General features: G+C 34.4%; 1 pseudogene; it reads right to left on the reverse strand.

Annotated features, from left to right (window-relative positions):
• Positions 1 to 2535: 2535 nt before the first annotated feature.
• Positions 2536 to 22632, reverse strand: part of LOC149560534 (pyruvate decarboxylase 1-like) — a 48167-nt pseudogene continuing 28070 nt past the window's right edge.

Genomic DNA, 22632 nt, shown 5'->3' on the forward strand with positions numbered 1-22632 from the left:
TAGGATTGTAATTATTCATCCGTTGTGGAGAAGAGGAGCAGCTTGGGAGAGTGAATTTTGAGAAGGGCTAGTAGCTGCGGGTTGGAAAATAAAGAGATTGCTTGGTGGGCTTGCGAGCACAAGTTGAGATCTTCTTTGGAGGTTTCTACCATAGTGTGGATCTGGACTAGCTAGGGTTTGGGATTGGATCTTGTAGAACTATTACTTGCTTTGTACTTGGCCGTAACCGGGAAGGCCTTACAACCCGACACATTGCATGTAATCAGTTATATTTTATGAATATATCATTGTGATTTAGTATCAGATCTTGTGTTATTGCTTCTTGTTATTGTGTTTCCGCTGCATGGTTGTATAGCTGGGGGCTAGGACATCTCCTTTGAGGATTCTCTTGCCTTGCGCTGCATCATATAACCACATATTGGAGTTATTGTTTGACATTCCCACATAAAAACATAAAAACATAAAACTTACAACATTTAATAATCATCAGACATGAATGTTACAACTAGTCAGGAAAGAAGTGGTACAACCATCTGCACCAAGGTAAAGTATAGGTGTAATGAATCGTCACGTGTTTTAGGTTTAAAGTTGATCATATAATTATACATCTATTTTCGATAGGACAGGGTCTCAATAAACATCCTCAAGCAGATTTTTTTGAAGGAATGCACCCACATTTGTAGTTGGAGACAAACTATTGGGCATTTTCACCACCAAAACATGTAACAAATCTTTTTAGCACCCTTGAAACACTCTTGAAATCAGTTTCAATATTGAATCCTTTGCATTTAAGCTCATTCAAATAATTCTCTGCTGCTTATGAAAATGTTAAAAGGAAGTTTTTAATTTTTATTAGTGTAAATTTTCAGGCACAAAACGAAAGCAAAGACAAGTATCATTCAATTCGTGAACTCTTAGTTTTGATTGTGTATTTATTTTTAGCATATGCGATCAAAGAAGTTGATGAAGAAACGGAAAAACTCTGGCGACAATGAAGGATGACCCTGCCTATTAAGAGCAAGTGGATTTTCCCATGTCTCATTCTGATGGTCCAGCATGACAGGAGATCATTGATGACCCACTAGAGAATAAGGAGGATAATTTGTATGGAAAACTGTCTAATTTTGTAGAGAAGAGCAATGTGAATGAAGAAGGTTCAGATGCCAATAATCAAGTGTGCCTATTCATGCAGAAATGAAGAGAACTTGGAGGGAAAAGAGTTCAGATCAAATCTAGAGTCCCTGTTTGATCACTTTTCAGTCATGCCCTTCCGCCTGTTTTTTTTTTGACCTAATAATTTAGGTAACTCTACATTGCACCCATTAACTACTTTTGTACAGGCGTCACTATATAATCTAGTTCTAAGGATTGTTTTCACTTCACGACATACTTCACCAATAAATTTTTTCTGATCTATTTATGATTATTAAATCTGATTTTTGACTCACACATAATTGACTTGATTACAATTTTTTTAAAAACAATATTTGACCATATCATCGAAATGTTTCTGAATTGTTATTGGATATCAATTTCTGCAGTTGTTCTTTGTATTTCTTGTTTAATATCAAAAGTTCTGTTGGCATATGTCCATTATTGGGAGTCTGACTATTTATTTGAATTAATTGACAGTAAAAGCTGGCTTTTGGAGAATCTAAAAGCATATATGGAGAGAAATAGAGCAGAAAAGGTTAGATTGTCATTAGCAGAAAAATGTGGAGGCTGCCCAGCTCGATTTCTCCGTCATTATTAACACCATTCAATGCCCTAAAACAGGGGATAATATTTACTAAAACCTACTTGAAAAAAGAGAAAAGATTTGGGTAATTATATTGGGTCTCTAATTCATAATATTTCAGGGCGTGCAAGAATTAAGGCACATTATAAAACATGAGTACAAAATCAATGACTAAGTTGGAGGTGAAATTGCACAAGCATGAGCTCATTCAGCCTGCAGAAGCCACAGAGAATCATGCATATTATCTTTTAAATCTTGATCAGAACATAACAGTTATTGTACAGACTGCTATTTGAATTTATTCAAAAGAACCATAGTTTATCTTTTGCAATGATACAAAAATTAGAATGAAGAAGAGCGGTGTCCTGTGAGCATGTCTCACGAAATGATGCTTTATCTATTACACCACCTTTCTTAACAATTTTGACAAACTATTTAAGTAGCCGCACAATATTTTGTAATCAATATCTCATTGAATGCAATGTTATCGAGCTCTAACAATTTTCCATTCTTGATCTAGTTCAAAATGGTATTCATTTTGTCAAATGGATCAAAAACTACAGGGAGTAGTTGGACTGTGATAAAAACCAAGGTTAAATCTCCAATATTGTAGGAGATGAAAAATACGGAGGAAGGGAACAGGTTACCGTCTAAAGCGTTTGAAATAGATTTAAAAGAAAATGATTGATTTGCCGGATAAACAACAAAATCTTCTACCATTATGACAAAACCGACATATCTCCAAATTTGACCTTGAATTCGCCATTGTCTTGACCAGATGAAAACAATCCTGCCAACTATCCCACTCCTGTTGTGGATTCTGTTCCTCTTTGCCCTTCAAATTCCTTCAAATTTTGTAGAAACTTCCTGACAATACGGTGAAACACAACCCTAAACACAAGCGTATTCAGACACAGAATACTAAAAAAGAAAAATGAAGAATAAGGATGAACCCTACACCCAAATAGAAAAATGAAACCTTGCAATCGATTGGAACACACTACTCCATGCATAGTAAAAATGGAGGATGAAAGTAAATTTCCTTGGCCTGCTGAAAGAACAAACACGAGATGAGAATGAGTAACAAACAAAAATTGAGGGCAAATATAAACTTGAGGGCGCAAACCCAAAATTTTATATTTTCTAACAAAGTAATAAACAGAATAGGAATAAGTATTTCTATTCTATTTATTTAGGTGGAATTGCTTATGTCAATTTTTGGGGAAAATTGGAATACTTGTTCCTATTTTACCTATTCACAATTCAACATTGTTGCACCCAAATAGAAAATAAGGATACTTAGTTGCCTATTCCAGTGGTATTCCCATTGGCAAATAGGCTTGAATGACAACTTAAAATTTACAATTGGTGCAATGGTTGTGTTCTTCCAACAGTAATTATACATGGCAATGATATATTTTCCAATCTCAATCTATGTTCTAAATTGAGACAAGGTGTCAATGTTAACATCTGAGACTATGACACGATTATGACACATTAGGGTGTAAGAAAAAGTATTTTTGTCTTTTCTAAGATGGACTACATTAATATCGTGGTTTCTTTGGTTTTAACTGGTGTTTCATACATGGCTTGTTGAGAACAATGTGTGTATTGGTTTTATATTTTATCTTGAAATTGAAGTTCGACTAGAAAGATGATGTTTCTTATCTTGACACCTACAAAAATTGATGATTTTAAAAATATTTATTTATTATAAACAAAGTTGATGACTCCGAATATATGAAAATGCTTATGTTAATTAGAAAATAGAACAAGAAGAATAGAAAGCATAAAACAAAGCAAATGAAGAGCTTATTGATTTTGTCTATTGAAAACAACATAAGCAATGCATATTTATACACAAACTAAAACCAACTACTCTCCTATAAAACTAGAAATAAAATCTACATCTGGCTGTGACTAATTGACAACAAACTAAGCCTTATTGACAACAAACTAGAATTGTTGACAACAAACTAGAACAGTGAACAAATCCCTAGTTCTTTACAGACTTCTATTAGAATTCAAACTATGACTCACTACTTGTTGATTTATTCCAACACTCCCCCCTAATCAACAAGGAAATTAAGATGCACTCCTAACATATCTCTACATTTTACAAACTTTATTTTCCCCAATGGCTTAGCGAAGAAATCAACCATATTATCATTGTGTTGGTAGTATTGCAACTCAATTTCTTGAGACTAAACTTTCTTTCTTACAAAATGATGTTGAGTTTCAATGTAATGCCCTACCTAGAGATCCTTCGAACAAGGATAAAACATGCATTGAATATTTTATTTTTTACAAAGTTCCTTAACAACGACACAAGGTAACCAAGTGCAAGAACTAAACATCTGAACAAAGTGATAAGAATAGGAAACACAATTACACTCACAAGTTTACCTACACAAGCAAAAGTCTTACAAAACATTTCCAAAGATCCCCAAGCACAAAACCAAACATAAACAAGAAACAATAGAGACCAACAATGGTCAAACATAGGACGAGGGTGCAAATTAAGCACCACTCATCTATTGGACATCATGTTAAAAAGATAATTATTGACCTCTAAAATTTGGCCAAGTCTAAAATCCTAAAGCCCTGAAATTCGGTTGTCTGAATTTCTGAAGCCCTAAAATTTCCTATAATCTTTATTTAGCTCGTAGAGGTCTAGAACCTATCTCAAATGAATCGTCACATATATTAAAATATATCTTAAGTGTAAGGAATTAAATATATGCCAACTTACACTTGCACTGGTCTCCAGTCTCACGTGAGGAATTACGTTGCTACGTGTGAGAAAGCACATCACTTCAAGCAAGGAACTACATTACTTTGAGTGACAATTTTCATTGCTTTGTTTCTCTGCGCGAAGAAGTACATGCCCACACAAGGAAGTACATTCTCACCTATGGAACTATCCATCCCATGCGAAAAAAAAGCCAACAACATGACCAAAAAGTTCAGGAAAAAGAATAAAAACATGAAATCTCCACACTGGGGAGTACCAGATCAACATAAATCGATGAATGATCACTCGAGAGAATAAAAGATAAGATGCCATTCAATAGGAAGGAGAAAACATTTATCCATCTAATCCATTAACAACATATGAAAGACCATGCAAAAAAAAACATCACAATGTACATACATGGTACATAAACCCAACATCATATGAAAGAAACATAGACATCCATGCACCAATACAACTAAAAATCGTGCACAGTTCCTCCCAGCCATAATATCATCATGAGACCTCAAAGGCCCTAGCCATCCCTCGTGCATAACAACCCAAATTGCCAACTAGGTAGTCAAAGCTGTTTTATGAGGGTATTACTACTACAACGTAATAACATCATAAGAACCAAAGATCTATCGTGTTAATCCAATAATGCAATAGATACTCCAACTAATAGTGAATCACATCATCTAACCATATGCTGACAAAAAGTAAAGGAATGCATCAAATAAAATAAAATAATCTAAACATGATATCCAAGCATTCTAATTCAAGCATAAATCACAAGGAAACATACTCTTGAACCTCGAAATGCCCAGTGAAACATCAAGCATCAGTCACACTAGAAAATAGACCATCTTTGTACACCGGTCCCTAGTACTGGTATAGTTAGCTATGCCTCCCAACCATGTGAAACCCCTAGGTTCACTCCCACTGTGCTAATGGAGATAAAGATCCAACCACAAATACTCATAATGAAAACGTCCATGACTAACACTCATGCCAGAAAATAAAGAGGACTGCAACCAAGAGCATGAGACAATACAAGTACAAATAGGTCCTAGTCAGACACTCTATGGGTCAACTATGTAGGGACTCGCTGGAGGGTAAGTTTCTTAACATCAGGTAGCCTAAGCTAGTATCATGTAGACTCAACTCCCCAGGGAGGCTCTCACACAGTGTCCTCAGACTAAACTGGGTGCTCACATATCTTTTATTGTCTTAGATTTATTATTCAATAATTTATTTAGTTATCACTTAATAGAATCTTCTTCATGCCAACCTAAGAACTAGTCACTAAGGTTACAAGAGAAGCCCCTCCATGATGCAAACACTACCCTACCCATGCTCATCACATGATGAGTGCTCGTAGGCAATGCATATTCCCAACCCAACCCCAATGAACATAACTCCACCGAATAAAACCGAGAGTTTATGCCTCACAAGAACCTGAAAAGTGCATGCACACGTGCTTGTGTGGGGGTGCACCAACATCAAAAAGATCATAAAACAAGGGATGGATGAGAACACATGCAAAATAACACTCGATCAAATACAAGCTTGGGAGTATGAATGTGACACACATCCCAATGCAACATAAAATTAAAAAAGTGGTCAGATTGACATCCTATGGATAATCCAAATCCACAACCAACATCATGCCAAGAAAACCTAAGAAAATTGGGTGACACACAAATTGAGGCGAAAACTTCAAAAATCCAACATTGATGAAAATCAACATAAATTAAACCTATGCAACCAAAGGATGAATGAGCCACAAAAATCCAATAAAAATTGGGTTTGAACACTGTATGCAAAAATGTCCATCATAACGGTGCGAAACCCCAAACCCTCATCCCAAAATAAGGAAAATGTTCATACTTGACCGATTGGGCAAAACTAGCAATCAGAAATGGAGGGGAACACTAGTTCTCAACCTCCTAACATATAGCTACCACAAATGGAAGAAGAAATAGATTTGAAATGACAAAATAGGAGAGCCTTACTCGACAACCAAAAGGGTCAAAATGAGAATCTGACACTACTACATTTGGGTCTGAATTATGATGGCAGGCTATCGCAATTACGATAATCACTCATCACCCAAGCGACACCAATAGGAATTGGCTCTTGTCAGACAGGCATCATACTTTTTCCTTTGTAACTTGTGATGGCAAGGGCGTCCATTGCAATTGTGATGCCTAAAGTTGTCATAAATTGAAGCCAGATGGGGTAATACACCATCACAATCATGATGGCTATACATCAAAGACGTCATCGCACATGCAACATTTATGAGACAACAATGTTGTGGGTTTGATAGCTAGCTATCAAATCTACCTGTCGCAATAGCAACGGATTTGTGGCAGCAATGCCATAGGACCAACAACTAGTCATTAGAATTGTGATGACATCTTCATAGAAAAAATATGGAATTTGTGGTGTTGGAGAGAGTGCTTTCCTAACAAATCTATTTCTAAAATTCAACTTTGGTTATGAATATTATCAGGAGACTACAACACTCTTAACCCTATAACTAGTTTTCCTGTTATTTTTATCTTTTGGGAGAGACTAGATGATTGCAGTTTCCTGATAATGTTCATAACCAAAATTGAATTTTAGAAATATATTTGTTAGGAAAGGACTCTCTCTAATGTCACACATTCCGTATTTTTTTTCCTTTTACGATTGCAAAATTTGAAGTTACTGAATTCAAAAGTAAATAAGATGGTTGATGTATATATTGATGTAGATAAGAAATTTGTGTTTGGAAATATAAGGGATGCCAATGAGTTTCACTGTATATATATATATATATATATATATATATATATATATATATATATATAGAGAGAGAGAGAGAGAGAGAGAGAGAGAGGGAGAGAGAGAGAGAGAGAGAGAGAGAGAGAGAGATCCTTTTAAGGTTCTTATTACATCTTAGCACAATAGAAAAAATGATCCAATTTTATACATATTCCAGAATCCAAATAATAAAATCACTCAACCTGTGGTAAGTGACCTACCTCAAAATATTGCACACAAATAATTCAAACTTAATGGGTAGTATGTATACATACATACATACATGTACATATGTATATATACATACATATATAAATGTAGAAGCATAACTTGCTTCTTCAACTCCTTACACTCAACTCTTCACTGAAGTTATTCTTCAAGTAGTGAGAATAACTGCTACAAATGCTTGGGAACTAAGGGACCCTAAAACTCTTTCTAAATATGATTTTGTATACTTTCTAGTAGATTTCAAGTATATTAAAATTTCATTGAGTTTTGAAATAAACTTTATGGAGGTCCATGGGATGAGTTTCCATAACATTTTGGATCATACCGTGATGCCCAAATTAACAACAATAGTAAATATTTGGGATCCTTGTAGGGAGAGTGTGCCAATACATGCACGGTTACATCCTTGGATTCCATTGTTGGGCCAGCGTATGAATGCTTTATATTGAATCATTTTTTATAAATTGGGGAATGCACTTCATGGCTGATACTCAAGTGATGCATTTGCATATGCAATTTTATCACCTTGAAAAACTATATTTGATCTTGCTAGTTGGGAAAAACTGATTGTTTGTTTTATTGTACCTAATCTAATGACACTTCTATAGGAATTTGTAATCAACCCAACTAATCATAAACTAGACCAATGAATTGTAATGAAAAAGGCATAAAATCCTATGATTGAAGTCCCTAAGGAAAGAGATTCAAACAGTGAATCATTTGAGAGGGTACTAGAAAAAAGGGAAAAAAAGAGAAGATATGATCATGACCACAATAGTGAGAATAAAAACTATGGACATATGAGAATTAATTCAAAGAAATATAATATAAATTCTACAAAAGGTTCTAATCAGAGGAATGTGATTTATGGAGGTACTGAACACGATAATATTATATATGATGGAGAGGGAAAATACAAGAACAAAGATATGGAAAAGATTTTTTTTGATCGTAGAACTGGTAAGGATCATACCTTTGTAAAAAGTCAAGATGATACAAAGCTTAGAAGGGTTGAGACAATGAGAGAAAGAAGTAATTAGGGTAGAGAAGCTGAGGGCAATAGGTGGCATTCTAGTATAGACTATAGGCATGTGGATCACAAACCTTGAACTTCTCATCATGGCACAAGAATATATGAAGAAGAGAGTGGCGAGAATGTTTGTAAGACTAAATTTGATGAGAGAGATTCCCAAAACCTTGACAGGAGGTGAGAAAAATATGAGCATAAATGCTGACATTTATAAGATATATGCATTTAGAGGTAAAAAGCACGAGGAAGACAATAATCAATATGATTGTGAAGTCAAAAAATATAGAAAGTTAGAAAATGTTTGCATGAGCCTAGAAGCTCCTTGAGATATTATTTTGCACAATTTAGTATGTACATGGTATCAGATTTATTTTTCTATTTCAGTAGAAATGTTAATAAGAAGTAAAAGGTTTTATATTTTATTTTACCATTGATTCATAATCTGGTATGGTGGGTTATATACTAGAATTTGGTAATTGTAAGATTTATTTTTTGTTGTATTTTGAAATAGATTTCTATTTGTTTATACATACATACATACATACACATACAATAATACATCTTTTGCATGGTTTAGAGGTAATGTCATTGTGGTAGAGGCTTTTGCAAGGGAATGAGCCTCGTGAGTTTACATATAATATCTTGAAATAGTTAAGTGCTACCTAACTATGTCTAAGGCGTCTGCAAACTGGAGGCATACTCTGCCTACCATGCTATCGAAATCCTGTATCCACAGGATCAAGATCCTTGAACAACTCACTCTAACGAATATGTAGTTCTAGTTTCAATTTTTTTTGATGTAGTTGTATTCTTATAACCACTGGTGAGCTTTACTCACCTAATACAACTCTTCGCCATCATACACCCACTTGGGTGAATTAGGTGGTTTTCTATAATTACAATTTTGTAATACCCTAGTGCAACCTTTGTGTTGTGGTTTATAGTTAATGTAAGGTTAACCTATATACGTTTTAACTCATTCCTTATATAGTTATGTTTAAAAGCTTATGACAATAATCAATGTAACAAAATCTTGTTTAAAAGCACATATTCCTTTTATTAAATGTAAGGTTGATTACCTAAACATCCATATGTGTATAAGAATGGTAAGTTACCTAGAATGTCATGAGATCAATCTTTAAAGTACTTGGAATGTCCTCATTGCCTCCTGCTACTCTCAAGGGAAGTCCATCTTCATTGCTCATGAGCAATTCATCACACGGGTACATCCAGGAATGTTCTCATCACCTTCTACATAAAATGAATCTATTATTGCGAAATTCCCCCAAGAAATAATAGTTCAAGTGAAATAAACACATGAAAAATGAGAGAGAAAAAGAGGAATATACTTACCAATAGAAATTTCCATTGCATATGTGGTCATGCTACTTGTTGAGTGAGTTTTATTATATTTCTGTTGTGCCAAGATCTCTCTATTTATATACATACATACACACATATACACATATATATACATATACATATGTATATATATGTACATACATACATACCTACATACCTACATATACAAAGATTACAAGGGCATGCTAATGAGATGCAGAGATTACAAGGACATGACAATGAAATCCTAGATCACCATTGATCTCCACCAACATTCAGAGCTCCCCACCCTCTTTCATGCACAACTCTTCATAATCAATCAAAACACATGGGGAATGATCAATGCCATTTTTTTCTTTTCTTTTTTGTTTATAATCCATAATCCACAATCCACAAGATCTCTCTGTATATATACATACATACATAGACACAAAGATATGTGTGTGTGTATGTATGTATATATACATATATACACATATACTTACATACATACATACATACATACATACATACATACATATATATATGAAAACAATAATGAACTTCCTAAGAGTTTACAATTGTTCAACAAAATTAATGTTTTACAAGAAAATGTTGTTGAAACAATACATAAATTTCTTGACACAAGAGGTCATCAAGTGAGGGTGTTGACCAATCTTGAAAACTTGAACGGTGAAATTGATTTTGATAAGATAGTGGCAGATATTCAAAAGTTTGATAATCAAAATTTAAGGCATGAGAAAGAAGGAGAAGGAATGAATTTAGAAAGAGAAGGAGAAGGATCAGCTTTAGAAAGAGACTGCATGACATAAACAACTAGACAACATAGAGGATATTATGGAAGCCACTAGATAGAATCTAGAAAAGTGTTGTAGTAGGTACTATGACATTGGAAACACCAGTTAAATTGGTCTAGTTGCTGATTAAATGGGTTGATTACTTCATTATTATATGATCCAATGGTAATGTTAGTTATTATTTTGACATACATGAAAACATTATTAAAACAACAATGCACTTTCTAAGAGTTTACAATTGTTCAAAAAAATTAATGTTTTAGATGAAAATGCTCTTGAAGAACTGTTAGCTCATAAGAAAGAAAATGTTGTTGAAATGGTACAAAAATTTCTTGACATGAGAGGTCTATAGGTGAGGGTGTTGACCAATCTTGAAAACATGAATGCTGAAATGAAAGCTATTGATGATCAAACACCCATGCTAGAGTTGCAACACATGTGAAGTTGATTCCAGATAAGGAAGAGGCAAATTTTTAAAATTTTGATAATCCAAATTTAAGGCACGAGAGTGAAGGAGGAGCAATTTTAGAAAGAAAAGGAGAAGAAGTGGCTTTCGAAAGAGATTACATGACAAAACAACATCTAGACAACATTGAGGATATAATGGGAGCCTCATAATTATGGCATTTACACAGAAGCAAAATTTTCTTCTTCAACTCCTTACACTCAACTCTTCAGTGAAGTTATTCTTCCAGCAATGAGAATAGCTGCTACAAATTCCTAGGAGTATTCAAAGATGAGCCATCTCAAACCATTTTGACCTTGATTTTGGTGCCCCAACCAACAACATGTACCTCTCAATGATTTGAATTTTCTACTAGGTAAGGGATCATGTGCATGATTCATTTTATTCAGTAATCATAAACAAATGAAGTTGAAGCTTATTGTTTGGTGAGTTCAAAGTTTTGAGGAATATAAGTGATAATCTAATCCAAGCTTCATTATCTGGCCTATGATATATCACCTCTAAATGATTCAGAGCCACAACATGGGAAGACATATGGTGTCTCTCTATTCTATACCTCCATATGTATGACCATTTGGTGTTAGAGATTTAGAGCCTTAAGAATTATGCCATGATCAATGCCCCATTTCCAACTCATACCACTTGATCTTGCTCTGCATGCCTTATTTTCCATATGAGAGAAATCGCAAATATACCAAATGCTTGATAAATTAAAATTTGATAAAGAGGGATTCCAAGTGTTTGATCTAATGTATTCAGTGGAGATTCATCACAATTTACTTCAAGGCACTCTAAGTTAGAATTGGGTTTAATACATGCTACTTGGTGTCACCTTATTCCATGTTGTTTTGAAGATGAGAAGTCTTTGATATCTACAGTGGTGATGCTCAAGAGAACAAAAAATCATATTCCCAGCTCGAGAGGAATTGGTGTTTCATGCTTGTTGTAAACTTGGTGTTTCAAATCTATAAAAGTTTCTCTGGACAAGAATTTAACAAGAATCACAATGCATACGAACCATTTGAAAAAATATTTCAATTTCTAGCCTGTGGTCAAAGAATGTTCCTATACAATTATTGGATAGCTTTCAAAACTTTTGTGACTTGTCCTCTTTGATGACATCCCATATAGAATATTTCCAAAATGTTTAGTGAAGGAGATTTGGAGTCTCTAAATCACCATCTCAGAAATTGGGTTTCTAAACTAAAGGTTCACATCGAGCCATGAAATATTGAGCATTAAAAAATACAAATCAGCTTCAAAAATAATCCATATGCAAGGGTGATTATAGAAACTAGATGAGAACCTAGTATCCACAAAATGATATGTGAGGAACAAAAATAAATGTGAAGCTTCTTATCCAACAACACTTCTTAGTGACAACTCATCAATCAGGTAGTCTAGACAAGGCACGTGAACTATTTGATAGAATGTTACCATGATATTTGTTTAAAATATTGTCCAAAATTTCATTCAAAAGTAAAACATTGGTAGGCATCATGTTGGAACTAGAGGACATCATGCTCACATGGAATGGATAAAGCTTGCAGAGGCACCATAGTGAAGGTAGGCATGAATCATTTGTTGTGATGTGTCAACAGAGAGGTCATCCCATGAGGTGGCTAAAAAGTGGATGACCAATTATTTGGAATACAATGATCACAAAATATGCACAATATGGAAGCATAGACAAGCACATAAACAATTGGGAAAGAGGCCTCAAGAGAATTTTTTTTGGAATTGATTGGTTTCATGAGTAATATTCATACAAAATGTGGCTTGTAGAAATACCATACTATAATGTGGCTTGCAAAAATACCATGGAAATTTGTATTTGATCCTGCCAGATGGGAACAACTGATTGATCATTTATTGTGCCTAATCTGATGATAGTTCTACAGGAATTTGTAATCAACCCATCTAATCAATAACTAGACCCAATTTACTAGGTTATGGCTTGTTTCTTTCTAAAAATATCTACTATGATGTGTTTTTGTACAATTTCTTGCGAACTCTAACCTTTTTTCCTGGTCTGCATTATTTTTGTGTAGGATCATGAGTTTAGTCACTTAGCATGGGTTGAGTGAGTTTTATTGTTTTTTTATTTGGATTCTAGAATATGTATGCAACTGGATCAATTTTTTCATTGTGCTAAGGTGTAATAAGCACCTTTAAAAGGATCTCTAAATATACATGTTTAGAAGGAAATATAAAGACATACCTATTTAGAAGGAAAATAAATGAAAATTTACATAGCCCTTGCAAAAAATGGTAGAGCTAGGGCATGACAACAAAATTGCAGAGAAAGGGAATGACATGGCAATGAAATCACATAGCAAGGGCATGACATGGGAAAAAAAATTGCAGAGCAAGGGCAAGACAACGACATGCCAACTAAATCGTAGAGCAAGGGTATGATAATAAAATGTAGAGATCACAACAACCAAATCACAAAGAAAGGGCATGACAATGAACTGCAAAGCTCACAAAAAAAAAATCACAGACCAAGGGTATGATAATGAAATGTAGAGATCATAGCAATGAAGGGCACGAAAACATTCACAACTCTCCACTCTTGTTTGGAGCTCTCAACCCTCTTTCCTACATAGCTCTTGATAATCAAAACAAATGAGGAATGATTTATGTTGTATTTTTGTTTTGTTTATAGTCATGGGGTATCACAATTATGATTCCAACATCGGTATTGCAATTTCATCGAGGATAATTACAAAAAATAATAATATGAAAATAAACACAAATTACACCACCATCGCTAATTACGACTGAAATTTGACCCCAAATGTTGTAGTGTGAGCAATAAAATAAAAATCCCACAGAAGTTGCCTAAAATCATGGGAAACCAAGGTCTCCTTGAGCTGGACCCAATGTGATTGATCTCGTGATGATCCCATGCTCGTAGCTCCTACATCAAACAAAATCGCAATCCTATAGAAGAGAATCTAGAAATTGCTCTCAATTTTCTTATTTTAGAAACTGAGAAGTGAGGAATAAAATTTATTTTTGGATATTTATTCACTTTTTGAGTGAATAATGGATTAGGGTAAATAACCAGGTCACCTAGTTAAATTCTGTATCAACCCAAACAAAAACATGCTATTCCAAGTAATTGGAATTCATCTACGACAAAGCTATCAAGAATTAAATTAAATTAAATAAAGCCCAAAATTCCCTTAAACCAAAATCATAGGATTTCTTAATAACTTTCTCGATAAATGCAAACCTTTAAATGCATAGACACACTCAAGGGTCTAATCACATAATGCAAATGAGTTTGGATTTATTAAATAACTAGAAGGTTTAATTTAAACAATTAAACATGATACATCGACCATACATGGATGACATTGGATAAATATGAACAACTGAATCACTAAATCCATGTGCCATTACCAGTGATATAAATCCTACACATTGAACAATATGATCAAGTACAATTGCATATAATAACATAGCCGAAGCAATAAATGCATTAAATCACCTAATTTAACCATTTATTTAACTATACTAAAATAATCCATTTACATCACTCACTTTCAGTTAAAGCATTACAAAGCAAGAATGAAGTAAATGAACATAGCATCAAATCCAACACACAAACATAATCAAATGATATGTCTAAATACTGGATAACCAGATATCATCATAAAACATACTATTATCTCAAAAAGGCATCATCGTACAACTATGATCAATTGAACAACATAGTAATCTAACATCTATGATACTGGAAAGCAAAGTATAACACTTGACTATTAGGTCATCTCAAATATAAAAATAACATGAATACAAGTATCTCTTGGATCAAAATATAACAAGGTATAGATTGTAAACATGAGAGGCACTACATCCTCCCCCACTAGGCAAAAGCTTACTCCTGGAAGCCTACAAAAAGATAGGGGTACAAATATCTCAATCATATAGCATCTTCCCAAGTAGAAGAAATCTCATTTCTTGAGTCCCACTGGACCCTTACCTTCTATATGTCCCAACCTCTCAAAGTTAGTTTTCGATGCTAAAGGATATGAATGGGCTCCAAAGAAATATGCCTGTCCTCCAGCTACAAAGCATCCCACTCAAGATCATGGGTGACATCAGGAATATACTGCCTCAAAGTAGAAACATGGAAAACATCATAGATGCTTGATAGGCTAGGTGACAATACTAATCGATAAACAACATGACTGATCCTCTTGAGGATCTCAAATGGTCAAAAAAAATGTTGTGCCAACTTAAAGCCTTTCCCATAATGGATGGGGTTCTTCCTCATACACACTCTCAAAAACACCTTTCCAACAATAGAAAAGTGACAATCCAACCTATGGGCATTTTCATACTTCTTCTACCTATCCTGAGCAGTAACCAAATGCTCTTTAACACAAATAACTTATTGCTCCATATCCTGAAGAATATCTAGACCTAGAAGTACTCAATCCTCCAAACAATCCCAACTCAAAGGGGTACAACATGGTGTACCGTATAAGGTCTGAAAAGAAGAGAACTATGATACCAATTGTTATATGAGAACTCAACAAGGTATAAATAGTTCTCCCACTTCATCTGCTGGTCTATCACATACATGTGAAACATGTCTTCTAGAACTTGGTTCACTCTCTCTATCTAACCATCGATCTCTAGGTGGTAAGCTAAACTAAAATTGAGCTGCACACCCAAAACATGCTGGAGAGACATCCACAATGCTGAAGTAAATACTAGATCTCTATCCGATATAATCCAACAAGGGATCCCATGCAATAAAATAATGTCTTCCAAGAAAACATGCACTACAAAAGAAGTTGTGTAGGATGTCCTCATGGGTGAAAAGTGTGGTACCTTAGAAAACTTGTCCACTATCACCATGGTATAATCATGTCATCATGATGACATAGAAAATCTTGTCATAAAATCAATAAATATGGTATCCCATTTCCACTTTGGAATGGTATTTGGTTGCAAAAGACCCACAGGATGCTGATGCTCTGCCTTCACTCTCTGGCACTTGAGACATCAAGCCAAAAAATCAACATCGCATGTCATCCCTACCCAAAAGTACAACTATTTAAGATTGACATGCATCTTCTTGAAGTTGAGATGTGCAGAATGTTAGGATTAAAGCTCAAACAGAAATAACAATTATATGAAAATATAAACAATACCATAAAATGATAGATCATACAAAAAATAACACAAGACACCAAGATTTAATGTGGTTCACTTAATCCCTAGGCTACGTCCACCAAACAACAAGTCTAATATTATTACGATCTAGTGATTATATCTGATTACAATCCGTAATTCCTTACAGCGTACTACCACCAAAAGAACCAATTTTTGCATAACACTTTATGAAAAAATTCCTCACCCTAAGATCTTTTATACAAGTGTTTTTTTTCTTTAGGGTTGAAATTAGTTACAACATGTTAACCATAAATTAGCAAATAAATAATAGCTAATTGGCGAATAGTAGCCCAAATTCTTTTTGGGGTGATGCCTCGAACCCCAAATAATATATGTAGTATGTACAGTACTTCCTTGATTAGTCACCACAAATTAACAATCTCCCACTTGGGGACTAATCAAATTCCATACTAGGCAACAATCTCCTACTCAGAGATTGATCCTGTAGCAATACTGCTACCACATGGGGCTCCCACTAGATCAAACCACCTTGGACTCTGTTGTTCTTTTGTTTAGTTTAGTTTAGAAGACCAACTAGAGATAAAGAGGAGTTCAAATTCTCCCTTGTTACTACCTTTGTAAACATATCTATTAGATTTTTATCTATATGTATCTTGTCTAGCTTTAACTATCCATCATCCAAAACTTACTGAATGAAATGGTATTGCAACTGTATGTGCTTAGTCTTTTAATGTAGAGCTGAATTCTTTGCAAGATGAATGGCACTTTGACTATCTATAAACAAATAATTATTCCTTTGAGAGTGTCCCAATTCTTCCAAGAAGAATTGAATCCATATCATCTCTTTGGCTACCTCTATAGTAGCAATATACTTTGCCTCTGTAGTGGATAAAACATTGACCTTCTGTAACCTAGAAACCTAGCTCATGGCTACCTCACCAATAGTAAATACATAACCTATAGTACTCCACCTGATATTAGTATCCCCTACCAAATCTAAGTCAACATATCCTTGTAAATTAGTTGTAGATCCCCCAAAGTGTAAAAACTTACTGGATGTTCCTCTCAAATATCTAAGAATCCATTTGACTACATTCCAATGCTCAATTTCTAGATGACTCATATACCTACTAATGACTCCCACTACATGTGTGCACTCTGGCCTTGTACATACCATAGCATACATCAAGCTTCCTACAGCTCAAGCATAGGGTACCTTGGACATCTTATCCTCCTCTTCTTGTGTCTTTAGACACATCTCCTTAGTCAACTTCAAATGACTAGGTAAAGGTATACTAACAACTTTAGCATTCTCCATTGAGAAACATTACAACACCTTTTCAATATAATAAGCCTAAGATAAAGTGAATTTCTTATTCTTCCTATCTCTGTAAATCTTCATACCAAGGATTTATTTTGCTGCCCCCAAATCCTTCATAGAAAACGCATGTGCTAACTAGTTTTTCAGCCCCTTCATGTGATCCATATTAGATCCAACTTTGACCTCAAATCCCAATGGAAGAGCCATATATATCTCTTCATCTAGATCACCATGAAGGAAGGCTATTTTAACATCAAGCTACTCTAAATGAAAATATTCAGTAGCCAGAATACTTAAAACAATGCAAATAGAAGTCATTTTAACAACAGGAGAAAATATCTCATCAAAATCAATGCCTTTTTTCTATGCAAATCTATTTATAAGTAACCTGGCTTTAAATATCTGCTTACCTCCATCCTCTTCTTTAAACCTGTGAACCCATTTATTTTGTAAAGCCCTTTTACCTATAGGCAACTTGCATAAATATCATGTCTTATTTTTTAGCAAAGAGTCCATTTCATCTTTCATTGTAGACTCCCATTGAAGCTTTGTATACACCTGCATAGCTTCATCAAAACATTCAGGTTCACCAACATTAGTAAGTAAAATAGAATACAAGGAAGGAGAAAATCTCTCTAGAGGTCTACTTAGCCTTGTTGACCATCTGACATTCATTGGGGTGTGTAGTATTTTTTGTTATAGTTGTTGCAAATTTTGAGGAATTTTTGGAACATCATCTTTTGGAGTATCATCCAACACTACATAGTCATCTTCTTTCTTCTCATGTTGCTGCAACAGATCTTTGTACAATACTTTCTCATTGAATATGACATCCCTACTTCTTACATTTTTATTATTTTCAAAATCCCAAAGCCTATAACCAAATTCATTAATGCCATATCCAAAAAATACACTTTTCTTTGACTTAGCTTCTAGCTTAGTTCTATTTTTAGAATTTATATGAGCAAATGCTTCACAATCGAAGGTTTTGAGGAAAGAATAACTCACCTTCTTACCAGTCCATGCTTCCTCTAAAATACCACAACCCAAAGGAGTAGAGGGACCTCTATTAATCAAATATACAATGGTATTAATAGTCTCCACCCATATGTGTAAGGGAGACCCAACATGTAACCTCATGCTCGTTGCACGCTCCATTATAGTCCTATTAATGCATTCAACCACTTCATTTTCTACTGGAGTCCTTGGAATAGTTTTTAATTTACGAATACCATTAGTGGAGCAATAATCTTCAAATTCATAACTACAATACTCACCACCATTGTCAGATTTGAGACATTTTAATTTCTTACCAATCTCATTTCAACCAAGCATTCCCATTTCTTAAAAGTTTGAAATACATCAGATTTTTATCTAAGAAAATAAACCCATACTTTTCTAGTTGCATCATCAATAAATGTAACATAATAATAAGAGCCACCAAGGGAAGATACTTGAGCTGGTCTCCATACATCTATATGCACAAGCTCTTATTTCTCACTTTTATTTTCCTTCCTAGTCTTCACAAAACTCACTCTCTTTTGTTTTCCATACACACAACTTTCACATAAATCCATATTAACACATTTTAGACCTGGTAAAACTTGCTTTGAATGAAGTACTTTCATACCTTTCTCACTTATGTGCCCAAGTTTTTTGTACCACAATGCTATATCCAAATCTACAATAGCTATTTGTTCTCCCTGCTCAACTACATCAACTATTCCTAAACATTCTTTTTTCTCTAAAACAATCAAAGTAGAATAAATAGTATAACTTGTACAAAGACATAAGTTGCCTACTTTCACACCTTTTGTTACTACAACAGAACCTTTTTAAACCTTTCAAATTTTATCATTAAAAGTAACTACACAACCCTTATCACTGAGTTTTGCTACTAAAATTAAATTCTTACTCAGTCTTGGAACATGTCTTACCTTATGTGGTAGCCAATGATTCCCATTCTAAAACTTAATCTTAACTTTTCCTTTTCCAACAATCTGATAGGGTTCATTATCCCCCAAATAAACAATCCCAAAATCCCCTTGGAAATAATCAATGAAATAAGCTCTATGAGGTGTAGTATAAAATGAAGCACTAGAATCTAAAACCCATAAATCATCAGTATTTTCTAAAGACAAAAGCAAAGCATCCTCTTTGGATTTTTTACTTACCACATTTTCTTCCCTGTTCCCTTCTAGTTTATCTCCTTCATTGTTCTTTCAAGTCCAACAATCTTTCTTCTTATTCCTTGTTTTACCATAGTACCAACAATCTCTCGGTCCTTTGGATTGAGACCTCTCCCTCTTTGACTTTCCTCTTGATTTCCCATGATTTTCAGAATTATTTCCTCTCACAGTCATTCTACCTCTAATTTATGTGTTCAAAGCACTTCCTAATGTAGATCCACCTGAGGATTTCCTACGAGTTTCCTCACTCAAAATAACATCGATCACATCATCATATTTTAAAGTATTAGATCTAGAAATAAAATTACTCACAACCATTACGAATCCATTCCAGCTTTCAAAAAAAGAACACAAAATCAAGAGAGCCCTAATTTCTTCAACAAAATTAATACCCACAAAAGATAACTGACTAGTAATAGTATTAAATTCATTTAAATGATCTACAATAGATCCACCTTCTTCTATTTTCATATTAAATAAATGCTTCATGAGAAATACCTTATTTGAAGTGGAGGGCTTTTCATTCAATTTCGCTAGGGTTTCCATCAACTCTTTCATTGTCTTCATTTTTGTAATGTTAAATGTCACTGATGGTGCTAGGCATAACCAAATTCTTCTAAGTGCCTTTCTATCTAAAATCTCCTAGTCCTCATTTGTCATAGTTCCCTTGTTCTTAGTTTTTCCTTCCAACAACTTCCACAAATCATTCTGATAGACATATTCCTCCATTGCATTTTCCATAACTGAAAGTTCTGCCCATTAAACTTGTCAACCCTCAACTTACCCTCATCTTCCATTGCTCCCACTCAACCGTGAGACTTTCCTGCAAAGGATAACTAAAAAAAAACTCCTCTCTTACACCACTTGTTAGGATTAAACCTTAGACATAAATAACAATTATATGTAGCTATAAACAATATCAGAAAATAATAGATCATACAAAAAAGAACACAAGACACCAAGATTTAACGTGGTTCACCCAATCCCTGGGCTTCGTCCATAAAATAACAAGTCCAATATTATTACAATCCAATGATTACAACCCAATTACGATCTATAATCCCTTATAGCTCAATACTGATGCAAGAACCAATTTTTGTATCACACCTTATGAAACAATCCCTAACCCTAAGCCCTTTTATACAAGTATTTTTTGCTGCTTTAGGGTTAAAATTAGTTACAACATGTCAGCCATAAATTGGTGAATAAATAATAGCCAGTCAATGAATATTAACCAATGGAAAATAGTAGCCCAAAAATACCCCAAAGAATTGATGAAGTATGTACAGTACTTCCCTAATCAATCACCACAAACTAACATAGAACATGGTGCATGATGTGCTTCCAAAAAAATCAAGGTATAAAGCTTTCTAGACATTGATACATAGATACACCCCAAGTGTCATAGTAGTCCATCAGACTCAAGAAAATAACCTAAAAACCTCCCTTCAAGGGCACATCCAAACTCAATCTCTTCCCTCACCTCCTCATACCATGTGTCACTAGGCAAGGCCTCTAAGATACAACCTCACAAATCCACTCCTAATGACAAAATTGATATCTCATGTCATCTCCTAGTTAAGGCATTCATGATGACATTTTCTTTCCCTTCAATTTCATGAACATCAAAGTCATACTCACATAGGAACTTCGTCCAATGACGCTATAATGAATTTAAGTTTGGTTGAGTAATTATATACTACAATCTACAATGATCACTATACAACTCAAACCTATGTCCTAAAAGGAAATGCCTCCAATGCACAAGAGCATGCACTACAACTGTAAGTTCCAAATCATGAGTGGAGTAGTTAAGCTCATGGTCCTTGAGCTTTCTAGACTCATATGCAATTACACAACCTTCTTGTATCAACACTGCACCCACACCTTCCAATGAAACATCCTTACAAACCATAAAATTGGCTATAGGATTAGGCACTACAATGACTAGTGAACTAGTCAAATGATCCTTAAGAGCATCAAATACTGCCTTACATTGGTCTGACCAAACATACTTCTTCCCTTTCCACTGAAGAGAAGTGATGGGATGAGCCACATAAGAAAAGTCCTTGATGAATCAATGGTAATAACCCACAAATCCCATTAAACTACGAACCTTAGAAACATTAGTGAGTATCGGCCAATGCATGATAGCTCAAATTTTCTCTAGATCCACTACAATACCATCACCAGTGATGATGTGCCCTAAATACTTCACCTCTGATTGGAAGAATCCACATTTACCCAAGTTTCCATACAATTGATGATCTCGCAAGCATTGCAACACTTGGTGTAAATGGATCTCATGTTCCTCTATAGTCTTAGAATAGATCAATATGTCATCCAAAATACAATGACACATTAATCAAGGTACATGTGAAATAATCCATTTATTAGACTCATGAAAACTGATGGCACATTGGTTAACCTAAAGGGTACAACTGTGAACTTATAATGCCCATAACATGTACAAAAATTTGTCTAACGAATATTGACCTCATGAATACGAAGCTGATGGTATCTTGACTTAAGGTCAATCATCTAATTTAACAAGTCATCTATCCTCAGTAAAGGGTATTGGTTCTTCACCTTCACCTTATTTAACTATCGGTAATCAATTCATAAACTCAAAGATCCATATTTATTCTTCATAAAGATGATTGGTACACCCCACAGGGATACACTAGGATGAATATGGCCCTTGCAAAATAATTACTCCTAGTGCAATCTAAGTTCACTCAACTCTTGAGTAGTCATGTGATAAGGAGCTCGTGAAATCAGCTTTGCTCTAGGTATCAGATCAAATCTTGAAAATCAATG

The sequence above is a fragment of the Cupressus sempervirens genome, chromosome 4 (assembly GCF_028749045.1).
Source record: "Cupressus sempervirens isolate cs-2001-9-10 chromosome 4, ASM2874904v1, whole genome shotgun sequence".
NCBI lineage: Eukaryota > Viridiplantae > Streptophyta > Pinopsida > Cupressales > Cupressaceae > Cupressus > Cupressus sempervirens.